This window comes from Lathyrus oleraceus, chromosome 6 (assembly GCF_024323335.1).
Source record: "Lathyrus oleraceus cultivar Zhongwan6 chromosome 6, CAAS_Psat_ZW6_1.0, whole genome shotgun sequence".
NCBI classification, from domain to species: Eukaryota; Viridiplantae; Streptophyta; class Magnoliopsida; order Fabales; family Fabaceae; genus Lathyrus; species Lathyrus oleraceus.
The window spans coordinates 224,933,111-224,957,411 of record NC_066584.1 but is presented as its reverse complement, the minus strand read 5'-3'; positions in this window follow the sequence as shown (position 1 = coordinate 224,957,411).

The following is a 24,301-nucleotide window of genomic DNA, read 5'->3' as shown; positions in this document are numbered from 1 at the left end:
AGATGATGAGTGGTATCCTTGAAGAGATCAGAGAAGGTCAGAGATCTGATTTGAGTTTGATAGATCGTCTCACATTAATCGACCAAGGTAATGGATGTGATTTTCGAGTTGATGAAAATGGTGTGATGATGTTCAGAGATAGAATTTTTATTTCGGATGCACCCAAACTTAAGAGGAGTATTCTTGAGGAGGGGTACATAAGTGGATTGAGTATTCATCCTGGTGCTACGAATATGTATCAAGATTTGAAGAAGATGTTTCGGTGGCCAGGAATTAAGAAAGCTGTTTCTGAATTTGTGTATGCTTGTTTGACCTGCCAAAAGTCAAAGATCGAACATCAAAAGCTGTTAGGTCTGATGCAACCATTGAATATTCCATAGTGGAAATGGGATAGTATTTCCATGGATTTTGTAACAGATTTATCGAAGACTTCAAAGGGATTCAATTAAATTTGTGTGATTGTGGATAAATTGACCAAATTGTCTCACTTGTATCGATGAGGATCAATTATCCTTTGCAGAAGCTGGATGAATTGTATATTGATGAGATTGTGAAACTGCATGGTTATGCTTCAAGTTTTATGTTAGATAGAGATCCAAGATTTACATCGAGGTTCTGGGAGAGTCTGCAGGCTACTTTGGGTACTATGTTGAAGTTGAGTTCTTCTTATCATCCGCAGAAAACGTTCAAATAGAGAGGATTGTACAGTCTTTGGATGACTTGTTGAGGGCTTGTGTGCTAGAACAAGGAAGTACTTGGGATAACTACTTGTCGTTGATTGAGTTTACCTACAACAATAGTTTCCATTCTAGTATCGAAATGGACCATATGAGGCGTTGTACAGTAGGAGGTGTATAACTTATTTGTGTTGGTATGAGTCAAGCGAGAGTTTTGTGCTCGGACCTGATATTGTTCACCAGATGACTGAAAAGATCAAGATGATCCAAGAAAATATGAAAGCGTCGCAAAGTCGTCAGAAAAGTTACCATGACAAGAGGAGGAAAGCACTTAAGTTCCAGGAGGGAGATCACGTGTTTTTGAGAGTTACGCCAGTAATTGGTGCTGGTCGAGCTTTGAAGTCTCGAAAGCTCACGCTGCATTTTTTTGGTCCATACAAGATTTTACAAAGGATAAGAGAGATGTCCTATCGAATTGTGTTGCCTCCGCCGCTAGATAATCTTCATGACGTGTTTCACGTGTCTCAGTTGAGGAGATACATTTTGGATCCATCTCATGTGATCTAGGTGGATGATGTGCATGTGAGACATAACCACACTATTGAGGTATCACCCATGCAGATAGAGGATTGTAGATAAAAATGAACTGTTTAGGGATCAACCCACCAACTCAACTGGGAATGATAAATTGCTTGGGGAGCTACTTATCAACCATGCTAGGGATGAACAATGAACTGTTGGGAGAGACAACAATGCTTCACGCATCAACACTTACCGTTCCTTTAGATTGTTGTTGACATTCCTTTTTGAAATCAATTATTCTTAAAGTAAATGTCTTATTATTTAAGAAAAATGATTGTTCATTGATTTATTTATTTCAAAAATTATCATCATAAATATTCAATTTTGAAACAGAAACAAGTAAGAATGAGAAACAATTGGATAAAAGCCCAACTTTATTTAATAGAATGGTAGTCCGCAAATGGCGGGACTCCATGGATCTTTACAATGTTTGAATATGGTAATTTACATGGAAAAGGGCTACATTGAATACAATGACCACTACTCTCCCTACCAACTTTGAAATCCGCTGTGTTCTTGTCTTCGGATGAGAATGATGAATTAGAGCCAAATGACTGTCCAAAACTGCTTCAAAGATCAAGATCAGCCAGATGCAGTTAAGTTCCATAATCCCTAATTTTTCCCGAGATTGCCCCAAGGCGGCGTACTCAATCTACTAGGATAATTTTTTTGTTTCATGTCTTTAACTTTGGCCTGGATTGCCCTTTCGGGTTTTCAATCCACGAGACGCTCATTTTTGCCTAAGCCTCCCTTTCGGGTTTTCAACTTAACAAGTTGTTCTTTTCTTTTTTTAGGCGAAGTATTTCTTGACTGCATCGGCATTCACAGGACGAGTGAACTCTTCACCATCCATAGTTGTAAGAATCAATGCACCGCCTGAAAAGGCTCTTTTAACAACATATGGACCTTCATAATTAGGAGTCCATTTTTCCCAAGCATCAGGTTTGAAAGATTGAATCTTCTTGAGCACGAGGCCACCTTCTCGAAACACACGAGGCTTGACCTTCTTATCAAAAGCTTTCTTCATTCTCTGTTGATACAACTGACCATGACACATGGAAGTCAATCTCTTCTCTTCAATCAAACTGAGTTGGTCAAAGCTGGTCTGACATCATTCAACTTCTATCAACTTGGCTTCCATCAACACACCCAATGATGGGATCTCAACCTCTACTGAGAGCACAACATTCATGCCATAAACAAGAGAGAAAGGGGTTACCCATGTTGAAGTGCGGACTGATGTACGGTACCCAAGCAAAGCAAATGGGAGCATCTCATGCCAGTCTTTATATGTCACAACCATCTTCCGAATAATCTTCTTAATGTTCTTGGTCGTATCTTCAACAACCCCATTCATCTTGGGTCTGTAGGGAGAAGAATTATGATGCGCAATCTTGAAGTCTTTACAAAGAGATTCCACCATATTATTATTCAAGTTCGATCCATTATCAGTAATGATCTTACTTGGCACATCATAATGACATATAATCCGATTCTTGATGAACCTTACAACAACTTGCTTGGTCACATTCACATATGATGCTGCTTCAACCCATTTTATGAAGTAATCAATAGCCACCAAAATGAAACGATGTTCGTTCGAAGCTTTGGGCTCAATCATACCAATCATATCAATTTCCCACATGGAGAAGGGCCATGGAGAGAAAATGACATTCAACAGTGTCAGAGGAACATGAATCGTATCCGCATAAATTTGACACTTATGGCATTTCTTCACAAATTTGTAACAATCAGATTCCATTGTCAGCCAATAGTAACCTTATCTCAACATTTTCTTCGCCGTAGCATTCCATTGGAATGAGTACCAAAGGAAACTTCGTGGACTTCAGTCATCAATAGGTCTGCTTCGTTTCTATCCACGCATATGAGCAAAAACATATCTAAATTTCTCTTATAAAGCACATCACCGTTCAGGTAAAAGTTGTCGGCTAATCTTCTCAAAGTCTTCTTATCTTTCAAAGATGCCCTAGACGGGTAAATCTGACTTTGGAGGAAACATCTGATATCATAATACCATGGCTTTTCATCTTTGACTTCTTAAATAGCAAACACATGAGCTGGCCTATCAAGACGCATTACAGTCAAATTGGGAACTTCATTCTAAAATTTCACCACAATCATGGAAGCCAATGTTGCAAGAGCATATGGCATCCGTTTTTCATCTCGAGGGATATGATGAAACTCAACCTTTGTAAAGAAAGTTGAAATTCTCCTCGCATAATCTCTATATGGTATCAAACCAGGTTGATTCATCTCCCGTTCATCTTTGATCTGATTCACAACCAAAGCTGAACCTCCATAGACATCAAGATATTTATGTCTGAGATCAATGGCCTCTTTAATACCCATAATGCAAGCTTCGTACTTAGCCATATTGTTTGTACATTTGAAGGTTAATCTAGATGTAAACGGAAAATGAATGCCTTAAGGAGTAATAATCATTACCCCAATGCCATTACCATACAAATTAATAGCTCCATCAAAGACCATGCCTCAACGGGAGCCAGGTCCTGGCCCTTCTTCAAGCAATGGTTCGTCACAACCTTTCATCCTTAAATACAAAATATCTTCGTCAGTAAAATCATATTGCACTGACTGATGATCTTGAACAGGTTGGTGAGCCAAATGATCAGCCAAGACACTACCTTTAATAACTTTCTGAGATCAATATTCAATCTCATACTCTGATAACAACATCTTCCAACGGGCGATCCTCCCAGTTAAAGTAGGATTCTCAAAAATGTACTTGATTGGATCCATTTTGGATATCAATTAAGTAGTATGATTCAACTTATACTGGCACAGACGCCTAGGAGCCCAAGCTAATGTGCAACATGTCTTCTCAAGCATAGAATACTGAGTCTCACAGTCGGTGAACTTCTTACTGAGGTAGTAAATTGCACATTCTTTCTTACCATATTCATTGTGCTGAACAAGAATATAATCCATACTCTCTTCAAGCACATTCATATACATGATCAAAGGTCTTCCTTCAACAGGCGAAGACAGAATCGAAGGCTCAAGTAAATATTCTTTGATACTGTCAAAAGCTTTCTGGTAATCCTCGATCCAATCATAAGACTGATCTTTCAGAAGAAGCTTGAATATAGGCGCACATATGGCATTAATATGCGATATAAATATCGAAATATAGTTCAAGTAGGCGAGAAAACCTCTGACTTGCTTCTCAATTTTGGGTGCATGCATCTCTTGTATTGCTTTGACCTTGGCAGGATTAACCTCAATACCCTTCTCACTGACAATAAAGCCCAACAACTTACCAGAGCGAACACCAAAAGTACACTTATTGGGATTCAAGAGGAGTTTATACTTTCTCAAATGCTGGAATAACTTCAACAAGTGCTCAACATGCTCTTCTTCAGTCCTTGATTTAGCAAGCATATCATCAACATAGACTTCAATCTCTTTATGCATCATATCATGAAAAAGAGTGGTCATAGCTCTCTGGTACGTTGCACCAGCATTCTTTAAATCGAAAGGCATCACTCTATAGCAGAATTTTCCCCAAGGTGTAATGAATATGGTCTTCTCTATATCTTCGGGTGCCATCTTGATTTGATTATAACCGGAAGATCCGTCCATAAACAAAAAGACTTTGAATGTAGCTGTATTATCTACCAACATATCAATGCGTGGCAGAAGAAAATCATCTTTCGAACTAGATTTATTCAAATGTCTATAATCAACGCACATACAGACTTTTCCATCTTTCTTAGGAACAGACACAATGTTGGCCACCCACTGCGGATACTCGGAGGTAACAAGGAAACCAGCATCAATCTGCTTCTGCAGTTCCTCCTTAATCTTCACTACCATATAAGGATGAGTTCCTCTTAACTTTTGCTTGACCGACGAGCATTTTGGCTTTAAAGGAAATCTATGTTCCACAATCTCAGAATCCAAACCAGGCATATCTTGATAGGACCAAGGAAACACATCAGAATATTCTCGAAGAAGATCAACCAACCCCTTCTTAACCTCTGGACACAGTTGAGACCCAATCATGACTTCCTTCCCATCATCATCAGAACCCAAGTTGACTAATTCAATATGTTCTTCAAACGACTGGATGGATTTTTCCTCATGCTCAAGCAAATAGGACAACTCATCATACACGTCTTCATCATCATTCTCTTCCTCAGCTTCAAACCCAGGGAAGTCAAAGTATGGAGAGGGAGTAGGATCATTACGTTCAATGGGTTTGAGAACCAACCTGCATAATGATTCGGTATTTTGATTTTAGAGAAGTGGAGTACAAACAAATATTATGCAGCTGGAAATATTATTATTTATTTATGTTTTTTTTGGTGATTACCATTTTTCAGAAAAAAGCAAAAAGTAAAAACAAACATCATAGATGTGGATGAATAAAGTTGTATTTTTATTGATGATAATAATGAAAATGCCCAACAATGTTTCACTTCTCCCTTAGGCATAAGAGAAGGACTTTTCTTTAATAATAAAAACAAATTACTTTGAACGATGCATAACAACATGAACGTCTACAACAACCCAATTACTGCAAGTCTGTCTGTGTGTCACAAAATTGGCACAAGCTTCATCTTTATCATCATCTTCAATAACTGCAGCTGAGTGTTGATCATCCTCGTGAATGAACCTTCCACTGCGAATAACTTGTTGCAGAGCCTTGATGTTTGCATTGAATGGCCCTTACTGAAATCCCAACCCAGCTCTATTCTTGTTTTCCACAACTTCTACAACACAACCACACTTGTCGGTGCTACCAACTTGAATAAACTCTTGTGCATCCTTCAGAGAAGACATGGATGCCCCAGTCTTCTTTAATTCATCAGCAATAGACAAAGCTTGGAATGGCGTTCCAACCTCTTCCTCAGCTTCCACATAGGTAAAGGATGACAAATGGCTCACTAGAAGTGCTCTCTCCCCACCAACAACGACAAGCTTGCCGTTCTTGACAAATTTCAGCTTCTGATGCAGAGTAGACGTCACAGCCCAACCTCATGGATCTATGGCCTCCCCAACAAGCATCTGTAGGTCGGGTGAATGTCCATTACTTGAAAAGCAATTTGAAAATCACTCAGACCTATCTTAATTGGAAGGTCCACCTCTCTAATGATAGTTTTTCGGAAACCATCAAACGCTTTAACCATAACATTATTGTACCTCATCGGCGCCCCTTGATATGACAATCTTGCTATAGTTTACTTAGGCAACACATTTAATGACGAATCCGTATCAACCAATACATTGGACAAAGCATCCTCTTTGCACTTCATTGAAATGTGAAGCACCAAGTTGTGATTTCTACCCTCCTCAGGAAGTTCTTCATCACAAAAGCTCAGATTATTACAGGAAGTAATGTTGGCAACAATGTGGTCAAATTGATCCACGGTAACATCGTGCTCTACATAAGCTTGCTCCAATATTTTCTGCGAAGCCTCTCTATATGATTCAGAATTCATCAATAGTGATAACACGAAAATCATTGATGGCGTCTGGAGCAGCTGCTCCATAACATTGAACTCACTTTTCTTGATTAAATGCAGAACCTCATCATCATCATTAATCTTCAAGCCGTTGGACTTTCCAGACAAACAAGTTCGAGCATTAATCAGATCAACTGTAGGAACTTCTGCTTTATTACCCACTGAAACATCTTCTACAATTTTTGGATATATAGGACCAAAAACACAACCGTTATGGGTCACCTTCACTACATATGCAATGCTTACCACTGAATTTGCAGCGGGAAGAGGAACCTCTTGCCCATTCTTAATCATGATGGAATTATACTTATATGGCACAACTTTATCGGATGAATAGGGGATGGGGCCCGCTAACTGTATAACCAACAACGATACCGATCTGTTAACATTCTTGCTGCTACTGCTATCAAACTCAATAACTACCTGCTCAGGGGTTTTGAATACCTGTACTATAACGTTTACATCATAGCCCATATACCTGGATTGTTGAACTTGAATAACATTTTCATCCATCAGTTTTTGAATATCCCTTTTAACATTTACACATCCTCGAGGGTTGACGCTGGAAAGAACACAATCATCATGGTCATGTTCACAATCACTTACCAAGCATAAATACCTGAATTTCCACCAACAACCTCCGGATACGACGCACAACAAAAACCATGAAATTTCCAGGACAACTATAATGTTCACAGAAGCATTGCCATGAGCAGGCAACAGATTCAATTCCATTTAGGTGAAAAATGAATAAGAGTAGAAACAATTGGATAAAAAGCCCAACTTTATTTAATATAATGGTAGTCTGTAAATGACAAGACTCCATAGATCTTTACAAGAGTTGAAAAATGGTAATTTACATGGAAAAGGGCTACATTGAATACAATGATCACTAATCCTTCTACCATCTTCAATATTCATTGTGTTCTTGGCTTCAGTTGAGGATGACGAATCAGATCCAAATGACGTGCTCAAGAATATCTTCAGGACTGAAGATCAACCGAATGTAGTTACTTGCCATAATCCCTAATTTTTGCATAAATTGCCCCAAGGTGGGGTATTCAATCTATCGGGATAAATTTTTCTGTTTTGTCTCTAATTTTTGCCTGGATCACCCTTTCGGGGTTTCAACCCACCGAGACGCTCATTTTTGCCTAAGCCGCCCTTTTGGGTTTCAACTTAGTGAGTTGTTCTTTTCTTTTTTAGGCGAAGTATTTCTTGACTACATCGGTATTCACAGGACGAGTGAACTCTTCACCATCCATAGTTGTAAGAATCAAAGCACCGCCTGAAAAGACTCTCTTAATAACACATGGGCCTTCATAATTAGGAGTCCACTTGCCCTTAGAATCTGGTTTGAAAGATAGAATTTTCTTGAGCACAAGGTCACCTTCTCTAAACACACGAGGGTTGACCTTCTTATCAAAATCTTTCTTCATTCTTTACTGATATAAATGATCATGACACATGGCAGCTAACCTCTTCTCTTCAATTAAATTCAGTTGGTCATATTTGGTCTGACACCATTCAGCCTCGGTCAACTTGGCTTCCGTCAAAACACGCAATGATGTGATCTCAACCTCCATTAGGAGCACAACTTCCATGCCATAAACAAGTGAGAAAGGGGTTTCCCCTGTTGAAGTGCAGATGGATGTATGATACCCATGCAGAGAAAATGGGAGCATCTCATGCCAATCTTTGTATGTCACAACCATTTTCTGAATGATCTTCTTGATGTTCTTGTTTGCAGCTTCAACAACCCCATTCATCTTAGATCTGTAAGGAGAAGAATTATGATGTTCAATCTTGAAATATTTGCAAAGAGCTTCCACCATATTATTATTCAAGTTTGATCCATTATCAGTAATGATCTTACTCGGCACACCATACCGACATATAATCTGATTCTTGATAAACCTTACAATAACTTGCTTGGTTACATTTGCATACGATGCCGCTTCAACCCACTTTGTGAAGTAGTCAATAGCCACCAAAATGAAACGATGTCCGTTCGAAGCTTTGAGCTCAATCATACCAATTATATCAATTCCCCACACAGAGAAAGGCCATGGAGAGGAAATGACATTCAACAGTGTTGGATGAACATGAATCTTATCCGCATAAATTTGGCACTTGTGGCATTTCTTCACAAATTTGCAATAGTCAGATTCCATTGTCAACCAATAGTAACCTACTCTCAACATCTTCTTAGCCATAGCATGTCCATTGGAATGGGTACCAAAGGAACCTTCATGGACTTCAGTCACCAATGAGTTTGCTTCGTGTCTATCCACACATTTGAGTAGAACCATATCAAAGTTTCTCTTATAAAGAACATCACCATTCAGGTAGAAATTGCCAGCTAATATTTTCAAAGTCTTCTTATCTTTCAAAGATGCCCCTGACGGGTAAATCTGACTTTGGAAGAAACACTTGATATCAAAATACCACAACTTCTCATCTTTGATTTCTTTAATAGCAAACACATGAACTGGCATATCAAGACGCATCACAGTCAAATTAGGAACTTCATTCTAGAACTTCACCATAATCATTGAAGCCAAGGTTGCAAGAGCATCTGCCATCCGATTTTCATCTCGAGGGATATGATGAAATTCAACCTTTGTAAAGAAAGTTGAAATCCTCCTCACATAATCTCTATATGGTATTAAACTGGGTTGATTCGTCCAAATACTTGATTATGAGATCAATGGCCTTCTCAAGCCCCATAATACAAGCTTCATACTCAGCCATGTTTTTTGTACACTTGAAAGTCAATCTAGCTGTAAACGGAAAATGAGTTCCTTGAGGAGTAATAATCACTGCCCCAATGCCATTACCATATTGATTAACAGCTTCATCAAATACCATGCCCCAACGGGAACCAGGTTCTGGCCCTTCTTCAAACAATGGTTCATCACAATCTTTCATTTTCAAGTACAAGATCTCTTCATCAAGGAAATCATATTGCACTGACTGATAGTCTTCAATCGGTTGGTGAGCCAAATGGTCAGCCAAGATACTACCTTTAATTGCTTTTTGAGATCGGTATTCAATATCATACTCAGATAACAACATCTGCCAACGGGAAATCCTCCCAGTTAAAGCGGGCTTCTCAAAAATGTACTTGATCAGATCAATTTTGGATATCAACCAAGTAGTATGATTCAACATATACTGGCGCATACGCTTAGCAGCCCAAGCCAATGCGCAACAAGTTTTTTCAAGCATAAAATACCGAGTCTCACAGTCGGTGAACTTCTTACTGAGGTAGTAAATAACATATTCTTTCTTTCCAGTTTCTTCTTGCTGACCAAGAACATAACCCATACTTTCTTCAAGCACAGTCAAATACATAATCAACGGTCTTCCTTCAACAGACGGAGACAGAATCAGAGGCTCAAGCAGATACTCTTTGATACTATCGAAAGCTTTCTGGCAATCTTCGGTCCAATCACAAGACTGATATTTCCTAAGAAGCTTGAATATAGGTGTACACGTGGCAGTCATGTGCGATATGAATCTTGATATATAATTCAAGCGGCCGAGAAAACCTCTGACTTTCTTCTCAGTTTTGGGCGTAGACATTTTTTGTTTTGCTTTGACCTTGGTAGGATCAACCTCAATACCTTTCTCACTTGCAATGAAGCCCAACAATTTACCAGAACGAACACCAAATGTACATTTATTGGGATTCAAGCGGAGTGTGTATTTCCTCAAACGTTGGAATAACTTCAACAAATGCTCGACATGTTCTTCTTCATCACTCGATTTAGCAATCATTTCATTGACATAGACTTCGATCTCTTTATGCATCATATCATGGAAAAGAGTGGTCATTGCTCTTTGGTATGTTGCACCAGCATTCTTTAAACCGAAAGGCATCACTCTATAACAGAATGTTCCCCATGGTGTAATGAATGTGGTCTTCTCCATATCCTCGAGTGCCTTCTTGATTTGATTATAACCGGAAAACCCGTCCATAAACGAAAAGAATTTGAATTTAGATGTATTGTCTACCAACATATAATTGTGTGGCAGAGGGAAATCATCTTTCGGACTAGCTTTGTTCAAATCTCTATAATCGACGCACATACAGACTTTTCCATCCTTCTTTGGAACATGCACAATATTGGCCACCCATTGCGGATTTTCGGTGGTAACAAGAAAACCAACATCGATCTACTTTTGAACTTATTCTTTGATCTTTCCTGCCATATCAGGATGAGTCCTCCTCAACTTCTGCTTGACTGACGGGCATTCTGGCTTCAACGACAATCTATGCTCCACAATCTTAGAATCCAAACCAGACATGTCTTGATATGACCAAGCAAACATATTTGAATACTCTCGGAGAAGATCAATCAACCCCTTCTTAGCCTCTGGACACAGTTGAGACCCAATCTTGACTTCCTTCACATCATCTTCAGAACCCAAGTTGACTAGCTCAATCTGTTCTTCGAATGGCTGAATGGCTTTTTCCTCATGCTCAAGTAGACGAGATAGTTCATCAGATACTTCTTCATCAATCTCTTCCTTAGCCTCAAACACAAGGAGCTCAAAGTTAGGAGAGATAGTAGGATCATTGTATTCAATGGGTTTAGGAACCAACCTGCATAATAATTTGATATTTTGTTTTTAGAGGAGTGAATTGTGACCAAATATTATGTAGATGGACAATTATTATTTATTTATGTTTTTTGTGATTACCATTTTCAGAAAAGCAAAAAGTAAAAAGGATCATAGATGTGGATGAATAGAATTGCATTTTATTGATGATAATTTGAAAATGCCCAACAATGTTCACTTCTCCCTTAGGCATAGGAGAAGGGTTTTTCTTAAAATAATGAAAAAAAGAAAATTACTTAGAGCGATGGATAATAACATGAACATCAACAACAACCCAATTGTTGCAAGTCTTGCCATACATCACAAAATTGGCGCAGTCTTCATCTTTATCACCTTCGATCACAACAACCGAGTGTTGTTTATTACCATGGATGAACCCTCCGTTACGGAAACTCGGTTGCACTTTTTTAGCTTTGACATTAGACGGACCTCACTGGAATCCCAATCCGGCTCGGTTCTAGTTCTCGGCGACCTCTACCATATGACCCCATTGATCTGTGTTGCCTACCTCAATAGCTCTCTGAGCATCCTTGAAAGAAGACGTGGGTTCCCCCAGTTTTCTTTACCTCAACAATAGACAAGGCTTGGAACGAAGTTCCAACCTCTTCCTCAGCTTCAACGTATGACAAGGATGACATATGGCTCACCAACAGTGATTTCTCTCCACCTACAATGACAAGCTTGCCATTTTTTACAAATTTCAATTTCTGGTGCAGAGTAGATGTTACAGCTCCAACTTCATGGATCCATGGCCTTCCCAATAAACAGCTATAGGCCGGATGGATATCCATTACTTGAAAAGTAATTTGAAAATCACTCGGACCTATCTTTACTGGAAGGTCCACTTCTCCAATGACGGTCTTGCGAGAACCATCAAAGGCTTTAACAATCACACCACTATACCTCATCGGGGCGCCTTAATAGGATAATCTAGATAAAGTTGTTTTTGGGAGTACATTCAGAGAGGAGCCGATATCAACCAACACATTTGACAACACATCCTCCTTGCAATTCATCGATATATGCAATGCCAAATTGTGATTTCTACCTTCCTCAGGAAGTTCTTCATCACAAAAGCTCAATTTGTTGTAGGAAGTGATGTTATCCACGACGTGGTCAAACTGATCCACAGTAACATCGTGCTCGACATAGGCTTGCTCCAACACTCTTTGAAATGCTTCTCTGTGCTCTTCAGAATTCATCAGTAGAGACAACACTGAAATCTTTGAAGGAGTTTGGAGCAGCTGCTCCACCACATTAAACTCACTCTTCTTGATCAAACATAGAACCTCATCATCATCATTAGGCTTGCTGGATTCACCATACTAACACATTGGAGCACTAACTGGGCTTACTGCAGGTACATCAACCTTCTTACCAACTGAGACATCCTCTATCACCTTTGGGAAAACGGGACCAAAAACTTGACCGCTATGGGTCACCTTCGCAATATCTGCAATATTCACAACATAATTGGTCGTGGGCAACGAAACCTCTTGACCATTCTCCACCATGGTAGCATTATACTGGTAAGGAACAACTCTATCGGATGTATACGGGACGGGGCTGACTAACCGTATTACTTATGACGATTCTGATCTGTTGATGTTGTTACTGTTTCTTCTATCAAACTGAATCATTAACCGCTCAGGGGTCTTGAATACATGAACACTCACATTGACATCATCTATATCCCTTGACTAGTGAATCTGGATTATATTCTCATACATCAACTTGTGGATATCTCTCTTGACGATCAAACACCCACAGGGGTTTACACTGCAAATTGCACAACCATCATGGTCGTGCTCACAATCACTGATGGTACACAGGGTCCTATGCATCTCCACCAAGGACCGACGAATACATCGCACATCGAAGACTCATAAATTTCCTGGATAACCATCTACCATATTGAGAGAGGAATTACCATGACCGGGCAACATATTAGCTTTTACATTCGGCGCCCGGTCTTCAAAGGACACCGTCCCACTCTTCACAAGTTTCTGAACCTCATACTTCAACGAGTAACAGTTCTCGATATCATGGCCAGGAGCTCCTAGATGAAAGGCACATCAAAGTTCATGCTTATACCACCATGGAAGTAGTTCGGGAATTTGAGGCGGATTTATTGGCTGAAGTAGGTTCTTGAGAACCAAAGACGGGTAGAGTTCAACGTCTGACATAGGAATAGGGTCAAAAGAGACCTTTTTCCTCTCGAAGTTTTGTTGTTGATGATTGTTGTTGGTGTTGTAGTTGTTGGTTCTTTGTTGCGGCTGTTGTGGACGTTGTTGTTGAACTGGTGCTGATTGATTGTTAGAAAATACCGGGATAACTGACGAAACTTGATGTTGATGCTGACACAGTTGCAGATTTCTTCTGACATGAGGCCTCCTCTGTCTCCCTACAGACACTGCATTGGTTTCCCCTTCCTTCTTCTTGGCAAAATTGCTTCCATACTTCTTACTAGATGACACCTCTTCTTTAGACAGACGTCCTTCACGGACTCCTTCCTCTAATCTCATCCTCATGTTTACCATTTCGATAAAGTCACTGGGGACACTGGCAATCATGCGTTCGTAATAAAATAAACTCAGGGTCTTAAGGAAAATCTTGGTCATCTCTTTTTCTTCCAATGGAGGATTAATATGAGCGGCAAGTTCTCTCCACCTTTGGGCATACTCTTTGAATGTCTCTTTGTCCTTTTGAGACATAGACCTCAGCTGGTCTCTATCAGGCGCCATGTCCACATTATACTTATACTGTTTCACAAAAGCTTCACCCAAATCGTTAAACGTGCGGATACTTGCATTGTCTAGTCCCATGTACCATCTCAGAGTGGCACCGGTCATACTGTCTTGGAAGTAGTGAATCAATAGCTGATCATTATCAGTTTGAGTTGACATCTTTCTGGCGTACATGATAAGGTGACTAAGCGGACAAGTATTTCCCTTATACTTTTCAAAGTCAGGGACTTTGAAATTTATCGGAATCTTAACATTTGGTACGAAGCAGAGTTCGACAGCACTCTTATCGAACAAGTCTTTTCCTCTCAATGTCTTCAATTCCTTACGCAGCTCAAGGAACTGATCCTTCATTTCATCCATCTTCTCATAAACATCAGGGCCCTCAGACGGCTCAAAATGGTAGATGGTGTCTTTAACACGAGGAAAGGTATGAACAACTAGAGGCGACACAAACATGATCGGGCTAGATGCCGACATATAAGCAAATGTGGGTGCAAACCCTTCATGCATAAAATTCGGTGGCACTCCCCACGGGAATCCAGCAGGCATAGACGGACCAGGTTGAGTAGCAACAACAGACACAGTTGAGGTAGCAACCTCTGAGATGACAGTCCTTTAAGGAGGAGGAGTTGCGGGAGTTGGAGAAGACTAATTCTGAGCATCTAGAACAGACTCCATCATAGCAGTTAAATGAGTAATCTCATCCTTCAGCTCTCGGTTCTCTTGCTCTAAGTGCTTCATGATTTTGGGTTGATTGGCGCGAGTGTTGTATCAGTGAGTCAGCTTGGCTGAAGCACAAAAGAATAACCGATAAGATATCTGGCAGAAGAAAACATGTTAATGCAAATGATGCATGAAATGCAATGTTTTTGTTTTATTTTCAAGGAACATACTATTTTATTTGCAAATATATAATAATAATAATAACAATTTGATTGACCATAAAAATCTCTTTTATTCATAAAATTTGGAAGTATTACACTAAGTACAATTTCAGAAACCAAAATACAAATACAAGAGAAAAGGAAACTAATCATCATAAGGATCCCTAGCAACAGTGTCAGATGATCTGGCTGCAGGTGCGTACTTCCTTTGGATGCGTCGAATCTCGGTCTCAAAAGATGTCTTCATCTGAGCTTTCTCAAGGACAAGCTGATCAACGATCTTCTTCCAAGCATCGGAAGGCTGAGGCATACTAGAGGAAGATGGACCCTCTGGCTCCCTCTGCCTCTTCACTACTCGATCTTCAAGAAGTTAAATAAGCACGTCTTTGTATTTTGACTCAAGCTGCAACTCCTCATGCTTTCTACTCAAAGCATGGAACCGCTCTTCCCACATATCCTTCTCTTACTTCATCTTGGCGAGTGCATCTTCTAACTCCTCTACATCTTGGTTAGGGAGATTCAATGGCTCAACCACAACCATAGACATATGTCTCTCATAAGCATACAACATCTTCAACTCCGAAGCTCTCTTCTTCACCCAAGTAGTGTAAGCTTCCAAATCTACGCAGTTGCAGGACCAAGCTCGGATCTTCCTTTCCTATGCACGTTATGCCAAGCATGTATCATATTTTGCTTTAAATTTTGGGGATATTTACCCTCTTTATAGAAAAGGCCTTCTAACTGAGTGTTATTAGCTTTGTCTCTCAAGGGGAACCAAAGTTGACAACGAGCCAAAGCAGGGTTGTAGTTGATTCCTCCTTGTGTACCAATGAGAGGCACATTAGAAAATTCACCACAACTATCAATAATCTCCAAGCTACTCAATGCAGAGTCATACCAAACTATATCATCATTAATGAGAGACATAAGTCTTTGAGACCACCGTAGACATTGCTTGTTCTCCATGAAAGCAGGCGTCTGAGGCAAGTGCAAAATAAACCACTTGTACAGAAGAGGAAAACAACACGTAATAGTCCCACCACCTTTAGAATTCCTCAAATGCAAAGATAAGTACACATCAGCCAACAAAGTAGGCACATGATTTCCAATCAATAAGATTCTAATGGCGTTAACATCAACAAAACCGTCAATGTTAGGGAACAAGGCTAAACCATAGATGAGCAACACAAAGACAACTTCAAAAGCATCCACACTACCGACTTGTGCAAAGACAATAGCTTTCTCTATGAGAAACTCAGAAGTCAACCCAAACATTCCTCCTTTCTTCACCCAATGAGCCTTAATCTCAGACTTCTTCAGATGAAGAGCTTCAGCTATAATATGAGATCTGGGGATCTCCTCCAATCCACTAAAGGGCAACTTGTTAGAAATAGGTATTCCCAAGAGATGGGCATACTCCTCTAACGTAGGCATAAGCTGATAATCGGGAAAAGTGAGGAAACGGTAGAAAGGGTCATAAAACTGAACCAACACACTCAAGAGTCCTTCAACCACATCAACAGTTAACACATATAAAAGCTTCCCATGATGTTGCTTAAAGTCCAAGGGATCTAATACAAAAGATGATAACTTCCTTAGCTCTTTCAAGTCAGGACATCTAAAACTGTACTTCTTAGTGTTCCTTCGTCCATAATCCATGATCTGAAAATATTTGCAAATAAACCTCAGTTCCTTGAAGTTTATTTTTCGTGTGATAAATGTCATGATGTGCATGAATGCATGAATGCAACCATCACAAATAAGGGATCACACACAAGGCAAACAAACAAAGGTCAAGAGATGAATCGAGTCATTGTCAAGATCAATCATCCATTTTGGTGGATTATGGTTTTCACCTTATCAACACCCAAGTTCCATTGATATTGACAAGACTTGATTGGGTCAACCAAGAATCAAGGGTTTGTTGTGAGTCACGAGCATGGAGTCAGGTTAAGAACCATCCCAAAGGAGTGTACTAAGGATAAAAACCTGTAAATCATGTTATAAAAAGTTTCCAGAGTCTTAATTCCATCTATCAGATATTATAGGTTAGGATGCCTGACTCATCAACCGATAATATTCTCAAGAGAAACTTGTCTGAGTGTAGTATCGCGTAACAACTGTTATCAAGTCTACACCTGAACATTCTCCGCACTACGTCTTAAATAGGCAAAGTTGGGTTAAATGTTCTACGACCCTCAGCTTCTCGGACCCCAAATCAGAGAGAGTAATTCCTAACCACAAATAACTTATGTGACATCAAGAGCTTCAAAAGGGTCTCGATTGAGTAGATGGGTCTCAATCCAACTTGTTAAGGACTACTCCACACAAGTCGAACATGACTATACCATCCTCCTATCTTAATTGCACTCAAGTTTGGGTTAGAACTTATCTCACCACTCAGAGATCACCAAGCACAACAAGTAGATTATATCACACAAACAACTATACAAACATCAAATATACAATTATATACACATAAAAAAGTAGGCTACACCCATTGAGGACTATTCCCCAGCAGAGTCGCCACTTAATTTCTGTAGCGGTAAATTCATGACCATTAAGCTATGGATAAACTTAACGTCAATAAAACCAGAGTCGCCACTTAATTTATTGTTTCCAAAGGAAAAGGGAAAAGTACGAACAAAACCCAAAGATAAGAAGTTTTCGAATCAAAACTAATAAAATGCCAAAGATTACATGTAAGGGGGTTGGTTACACAGAGGGAAGGTGCTAGCACCCAAAGTGTCCTAGGTACTCCTAGGGAGCCCTTTTTTATGTGTGTATGTGTTTTTGGTATAAAAGATGTTCGCAATGAATAAAGTATGGGGTTGAGAAGATAACTCATTAATTATATTTTTGTGTTTGACAAGACCTTCAGACTTGTGCCTACGTACCAACATAAAAATGAGGGATCAAAGCCTCGTAGTTTGTGGTATCAATTTCAAAATGAGTGGATTGCTTTTAATCAAAATTTAAATTTAAAAGAGGTACAAAGGGCCTAAAAGAGTTTGAATGAGTGTAAGTTCTTTTTGTCTTTTGAAATTTTAAGTCAATATGGATAGATTCATTTACAAGTTTGATTTAAGAAAAGAGTTTAAAAATGCAATGTCATAAGGCCAAAGTTTCTAATTTGCAATAAAGTCTAAGTTTAGAAATCACAAGCAAAGAAGGTTTTTGAAAAGGGGGAGAGATTTTGAAAAGCAATAATAATAAGGGTTAGTCAAATTGTACAGTTGAGTCAGTATCAAATGTGTAGAAGGGTTCCCACTTTCTGAACCCACACATTCTTGTCAAATGCTCTCCCTGGCCAGGGATAAGAGCAATGAGGCACACCCCTCATCTCCTTTCATCTGCTTCACCTTGGCTCTCAATGTCAAGGTTAAGAGCACCATCACCCATTTCCAGAGGTTTGTTTGTTGAGGTTGATATGACCCCTCGACTAAAACCTAACCCTTGTGTGAGCCCCTTGTGTGTATATAGTGTGTGCTACCTGTGCTTGTATGTTTGTTTGACTTGCTTCCTGTGCAAGTTAGGTTTAGTTTAGACTAATCCTTGTTTGCTTTCGCCCTCGTTGCGATCCTTTCTCTCGCCCTCGTTGCGATCGAGCCTTTTCCTTTCTCTCGCCCTCGTTGCGATCGAGCCTTTTCCTTTCTCTCGCCCTCGTTGCGATTGAGACTTCCCCTTTCTCTCGCCCTAGTTGCAATCGAGACCCTTGCTTCCTGTGCAAGTTTGGTTTGTGTGTGGCTTGCTTCCTGTGCAAGTCATGTTTAGGATAGGCTTGCTTCCTGTGCAAGTTAGCTAGAAACCTTAACTTAGGGACGACTTTGCATGACAACATCTAGGCTCGAGTCGTAGTCTCCCTAGTGTTGTGTCTCCCTCTGTTATCTGGTTAGGCTAGTCCTTTTTCCCTGCGTAGGGGAACTACATCGCCCTGATCTTCACACCAGATGAAGTATGTAGGCAGGAGATTGAGCTGATCTCTCCGGGCGCCCTTTTTCTTTTTGGTGTGTGTTGTTTGACAGTTGTAGGCTCGAGTCCCCAACTCCCTATTAACTTGTTGTGTTGTTCTGGTTGGAGTCCGACGTAAGTCCAGCGATTGGCAGTTGGTTTCCTGTGTGTGTTTTGGTTCGGATGCTGGCATAAGTCCAGTGATTGGCAGTCGGGCTCCATGTTTGCCTGTGTGTGTCTTGTTTGTTTGTGTGCGTGTCAGCCGAGCTACGAATGCTCTGATTCTTCTCTCGTCCGAGAAGATACGTATGCATGGGATGCGACATCCTAGCGAGCATGTGTCGTCTCCCCAGTCCGAACTACTTCGACTCTGATGTCTATGTCTGATAGACTAAGTAGGCCCAGGATACGATGTCCTGCCGAGTCAGTCTTGTCTGTTTTCTTTTGTCTCTTTCAGCCAGTGTGTGTGTGTGTGAGCAGCGTTTTAGCAACCATTTTTCCTTCCTTTTGTGCGTGGATCCCGTCGAGTACGACGGATGCGTAGGGGTGCTAATACCTTCCCTTCGCATAACCGACTCCCGATCCCATTCTCTTTGGTCGCGAGACCACGTCTTTTCCAGGTTTACTCTGAGCGTTTCCTTTCCCTCTTTTGGGATAAATAACGCACGGTGGCGGCTCTGTTGTTTCTTCTTTTCCCGCCGGTTTTTCGCGTAATGCGACAGCAGGCATAACTTGTATGACCGTTACTTTCTCGGGATCTACTTCAATGCCACGTTGGCTGACGATAAAACCTAGCAATTTTCCGGATCTTACCCCAAATCTGCATTTGTTGGGATTAAGTCTCAGTTTGAACTTCCTTAACCTCTCAAACAGCTTTTCTAGATTGACAAGGTGTTCCTCTTCTGTTTGAGACTTGGCTAAAATGTCGTCGACGTAGACCTAAATCTCTTTGTGGATCATATCGTGAAAGAGAGTGACCATGGCTCGTTGGCATGTGGCGCCAGCGTTCTTCAATCAAAAAGGCATTGCCTTGTAGCAGAAGGTGCCCAATGGTGTTATGAAAGTGGTTTTCTCCATATCTTCTTGAGCCATGCGGATCTGGTTATAACCAGAGAAACCTTCCATAAAAGAGAAAATAGAGAACTGGGCGGTATTGTCTACTAGCACGTCAATGTGTGGTAGTGGAAAGTTGTCTTTGGGACTTGCTCTATTTAGATCTCGATAATCTACGCACATTCTTACTTTTCCATCGTTCTTAGGTATAGGCATAATGTTAGCAATCCATTGAGGATAATTGGAAACTGCTAGGAAGCCAGCGTTGAGTTGTTTTTATACCTCCTCCTTGATCTTCATAGCCATATCGGGACGAGTCCTTCGCAGTTTTTGCTTTACTGGAAAGCATTCTTTTTTAAGAGGAAGATGATGGACCCCAATGTCAGTATCAAGGTCGGGCATGTCTTGGTATGACCATGCAAACACATCCTTGTACTCCTTCAAGAGTTCGATCAATTTTGTCTTCACCTCGTCTTGTAGAGAAGAGCCGACTCAGAATTCTTTTGCTTGCTTGTCTGTCCCAAGGTTATTCACTTCCACTGATTCTTTGTGCGGTTGAATGACCTTTTCCTCTTGCTTGAGCAACCTTGCCAATTCTTCGGGGAGTTTGGCCTCTTCCTCACACTCTTCATCGACTTGATTAATCGAGTTGTCAGAGTCATATGAGACTGTAGCAGAATTATCATTGGTGGTTGTTGAGGATGATCTGCACGATTTAAGGTTCACGACTTTTATTGATATGAAAGAAAGGATGATTTGAATTTTTTTTGAAAAAGAAAATTGCCATTTTGAAAAAGGTGAAATAAATAAATGAAATACAAAGATCTCAAAATTGATTGCGAACATGAAACTTTTTCATTAATGATTAATAAGGAAATTTGATGAGGCCCTACAAATGATTTCCCCATGCCATGGACTTGACATGGGTTCTATTTTTTTGATAAAAAGGAAGGAAAACAACATTGAGAATTACATTTTAATCAGGGTCACTTTAGGTATTTCAACCTCGGTCCATTTGGTGGCACCCTTTCCATCAGTCTTTGTGAAGATCAATCTGGAATCTTCTTCTTCGTCTTCTTCCACGGCACAGATACGGTTGTCATCAAGGTAACCGGTGCTTGAGAAGTTTTCGCATAGTGGGAGCACCGATCCCCTTGTAGCTATTGGCGTGGGCTTCTTCAAATTCTTGGAGTTGTATCCTAAACCGGTACGGTCCTTATTGGTAGGAAGTTCAAGCAATCTTCCCCATCCTTGGGGGTGTCCTTCCTTTATGATTGTCAGGGCATCCTTAAGAGCCATTAGAGATTCGACATCTTTTGATTCATCCTTTGCTGGGCAGACCATTTCAACATTGATAACTTCAAAAGATTGGAACGAGACTTCCCTCATCTCCCCTTCTCCTTCAACATATCGGAAAGATGCGAGGTGACTTACCACAATGTCCTCTTCACCCTCGACAATAACTAGTTTATCATCAACTAAGAATTTCAATTTTTGGTGGAGCGCTGAAGTGACCCCACCAGCTGAATGGATCCAAGGCCTTCCAAGCAGACAACTGTAGGCTGGATAGATGTCCATTACGAAGAAAGTGATAAGGAAAGTATGGGGGCCAATCTTCATAGGCAAACTCAGCTCACCGATTACAATCCTCCTAGTCCCATCAAATGCTCTTACTATAAACTCACTCGGCTTCATTACAAGTCCTTCAATAGTTAGCTTAGCAAAGGAGCTCTTAGGCATCACATTGAGGGAAGACCCAAATGTCTACCAAAACTCTTGATAGGACTGTGTCCACACACTCAATAGAAATGTGGAGAGCCTTGTTATGATTCCTCCGCTTGGCAGGAAGCTCTTCATCACTGAAACCCAAGCTTAAGCTAGTAGCGACATTTTTAACTACTCCTTCAAATTGACAAACAGAGATCTCTTGCGGTACGTAAGCTGTCCTCAAAATTTTTACCAAAGCGTCCCTATGGGCCTCCGAGCACATTAATAAAGACAACATTGAGATCTTTAAGGGTGTTTGGTTAAGCTAATCAACTACTCAATAACCGCTCTTCTTGATAATGCGTAAGAACTCGTCTACTTCATTGGAAGGTGTAGGGTCTTCTCTTTGATTAGCGCCATCAATTTGTTTGCCTTTGTCTGAAGTCGAAGGATTGACAGTTCCAATTGGAGTGAGTGTCAGCGTAGATATCCTTCCACTTCTTGTAATTCCTCAAGTGCCAATGATATTTATCATTAGATCATTAGAATTCAATGGTTCTTCTTAACTCTTTTGGCAATGAATGTAGACTGAGGTGTCATACACCCATGGAACTGGCTTGGTTTCAACATACGGGAATGGTGTGGGAACTGTTATTATGATTGAAGTAACATGATTTGTTGACAGAGTTATCTGAGATAAGTCATATGGAATTTGCAGAGGAGGGACTTCATCGTATGGTATCTCGAGGGTAGACACATCTTATTTTGTGGACATGCAGTCTACCACCAAGATCCCTTGGTCCATTAATTGTTGTATGACAGACTTCAACGTCCTACACTATTGTGGGTTAATCAGACAGTGTTCACAGTCATTACTATAGATGGGAAAGGCATTATCCCTCATTAAAGCATTCCGGATCTCGATGAGTGGTGTTTTTAACTCGTCCACACGGGACACCAATCTCCTTCCATTGTCAGCTTCCATCATATTCACGACTGCATTATTGTGAGGGGGCATCGGGTTGTTATTTACATTCGGCCCCTTGGGGGAGAACGTGATTTCCTTAGAATCAATAAGATCTTGAACCTTGTAATTTAATTCTTTACAATTCTCAATCGAATGCCCAGGAGCGCCAGAATGAAATTCACAACAGGCATTTGCATCATAACCGGGAGGAAGAACCCCTGGTGGGGGTCTCAACTCCCTTAGTTGTACAAGTGATCCCCTCAATAAATATGGTAGAATGTGGCTATACAGCATAAGAACCGTGTCAAATATTCTCTCGGGTCTTCACATCCTTTGTTGTTGTTGCTGTTGATATTGTTGTTGCTGACGTTGCGGTTGTTGTTGATACCATTGTTGTTGTGGTTGTTGGTAGTGTTGTTGTTGTTGATTTTGAACAAGAATTGTAAATGGTTATTGTTGACTTGGTTGGATGGGAGTTATGGCGGCTACTTGTGGATAAGAGGCATTTCTTGTTCGAATGATAGAGGTGGCATTGGTATTGCCTTCTCGTTTTTTACCATGGGGAATAAAAGGTTTCTTCGATGCACTGGAAGTACTGGCAGAGTTCTGGCTCTTTCCCATTTTAATCATATTTTCTATTCTTTCATCGGCTAAGACCAGGTCGGAAAAACCCGAAGAGGTGCTCCCTACCATTCTGTCAAGGCATGGACCTTGAAGGTTTCCTATAAACATGTCTACCAGTTCTCTTTCTAGCAATGGGGGTTGTACCCTAGCAGCCAATTCCCTCTATCGCTGGGCATACTCCTTGAAGGACTCCTCAGACCTCTGAGTCAGATTTTGCAACTGCGTGCGATTAGGTTCCATATAAGTGTTGTACTGATAGTGCTTGAGGATTGCCTCGGCCGTTTCCCTCCATGTGTGAATATGGCTGCCCTCAAGTTGCATGTACCAATCCAAAGATGCCCCACTGAGGAAATCCTGGAAAAAATGCATTAAAAGTTGATCATCACTGGAATAGGCATCCATCTTTCGGCAGTATGCCCTAATGTGCGTCCTAGGATCGTTATTTCCCTTATATTTTTCAAAGTTCGGAACTTTGAACTTGGCCGGAATGATGACCCCAGGTAGCAGGCACATTTCTGCCGCATCAAGGCCCAAAACATCAGTGTTCCCCATTGCCTTGAGCTTTTCCTCGATAGCCTTCACCTTCCTCTCCACCTCGTTGGTTGCTGAACCGAAGGCGTTATCTTGAGAAGCAGCCATTGGGCTGAAGAATGCATCGTATTGGTCGCCTGTCTCAAAAACATGCGGACGAGGATTGTCGTTAGGAACACTGCCGGGTGCATTAATGTTGATTGGAGGGTCAACTTGAGGAACTGGAGTCGGAGTCTCGACCACGGGAGGTGTAGATTGGTAGTAATGGCACGTTGATTCATCTCTTCTTGCATTTTTGCCATAACCTCTTGGCCTCTTGCGAATGCTTGAATAGTCTCCATCATCTGCCGCATTTGGGACCACATCTGGGATGCTTCCTCTTGAAGGACAACTTAGTTCTCTTGGATTTTCTCCATGACAACTTGTCGACGTCCTCGTG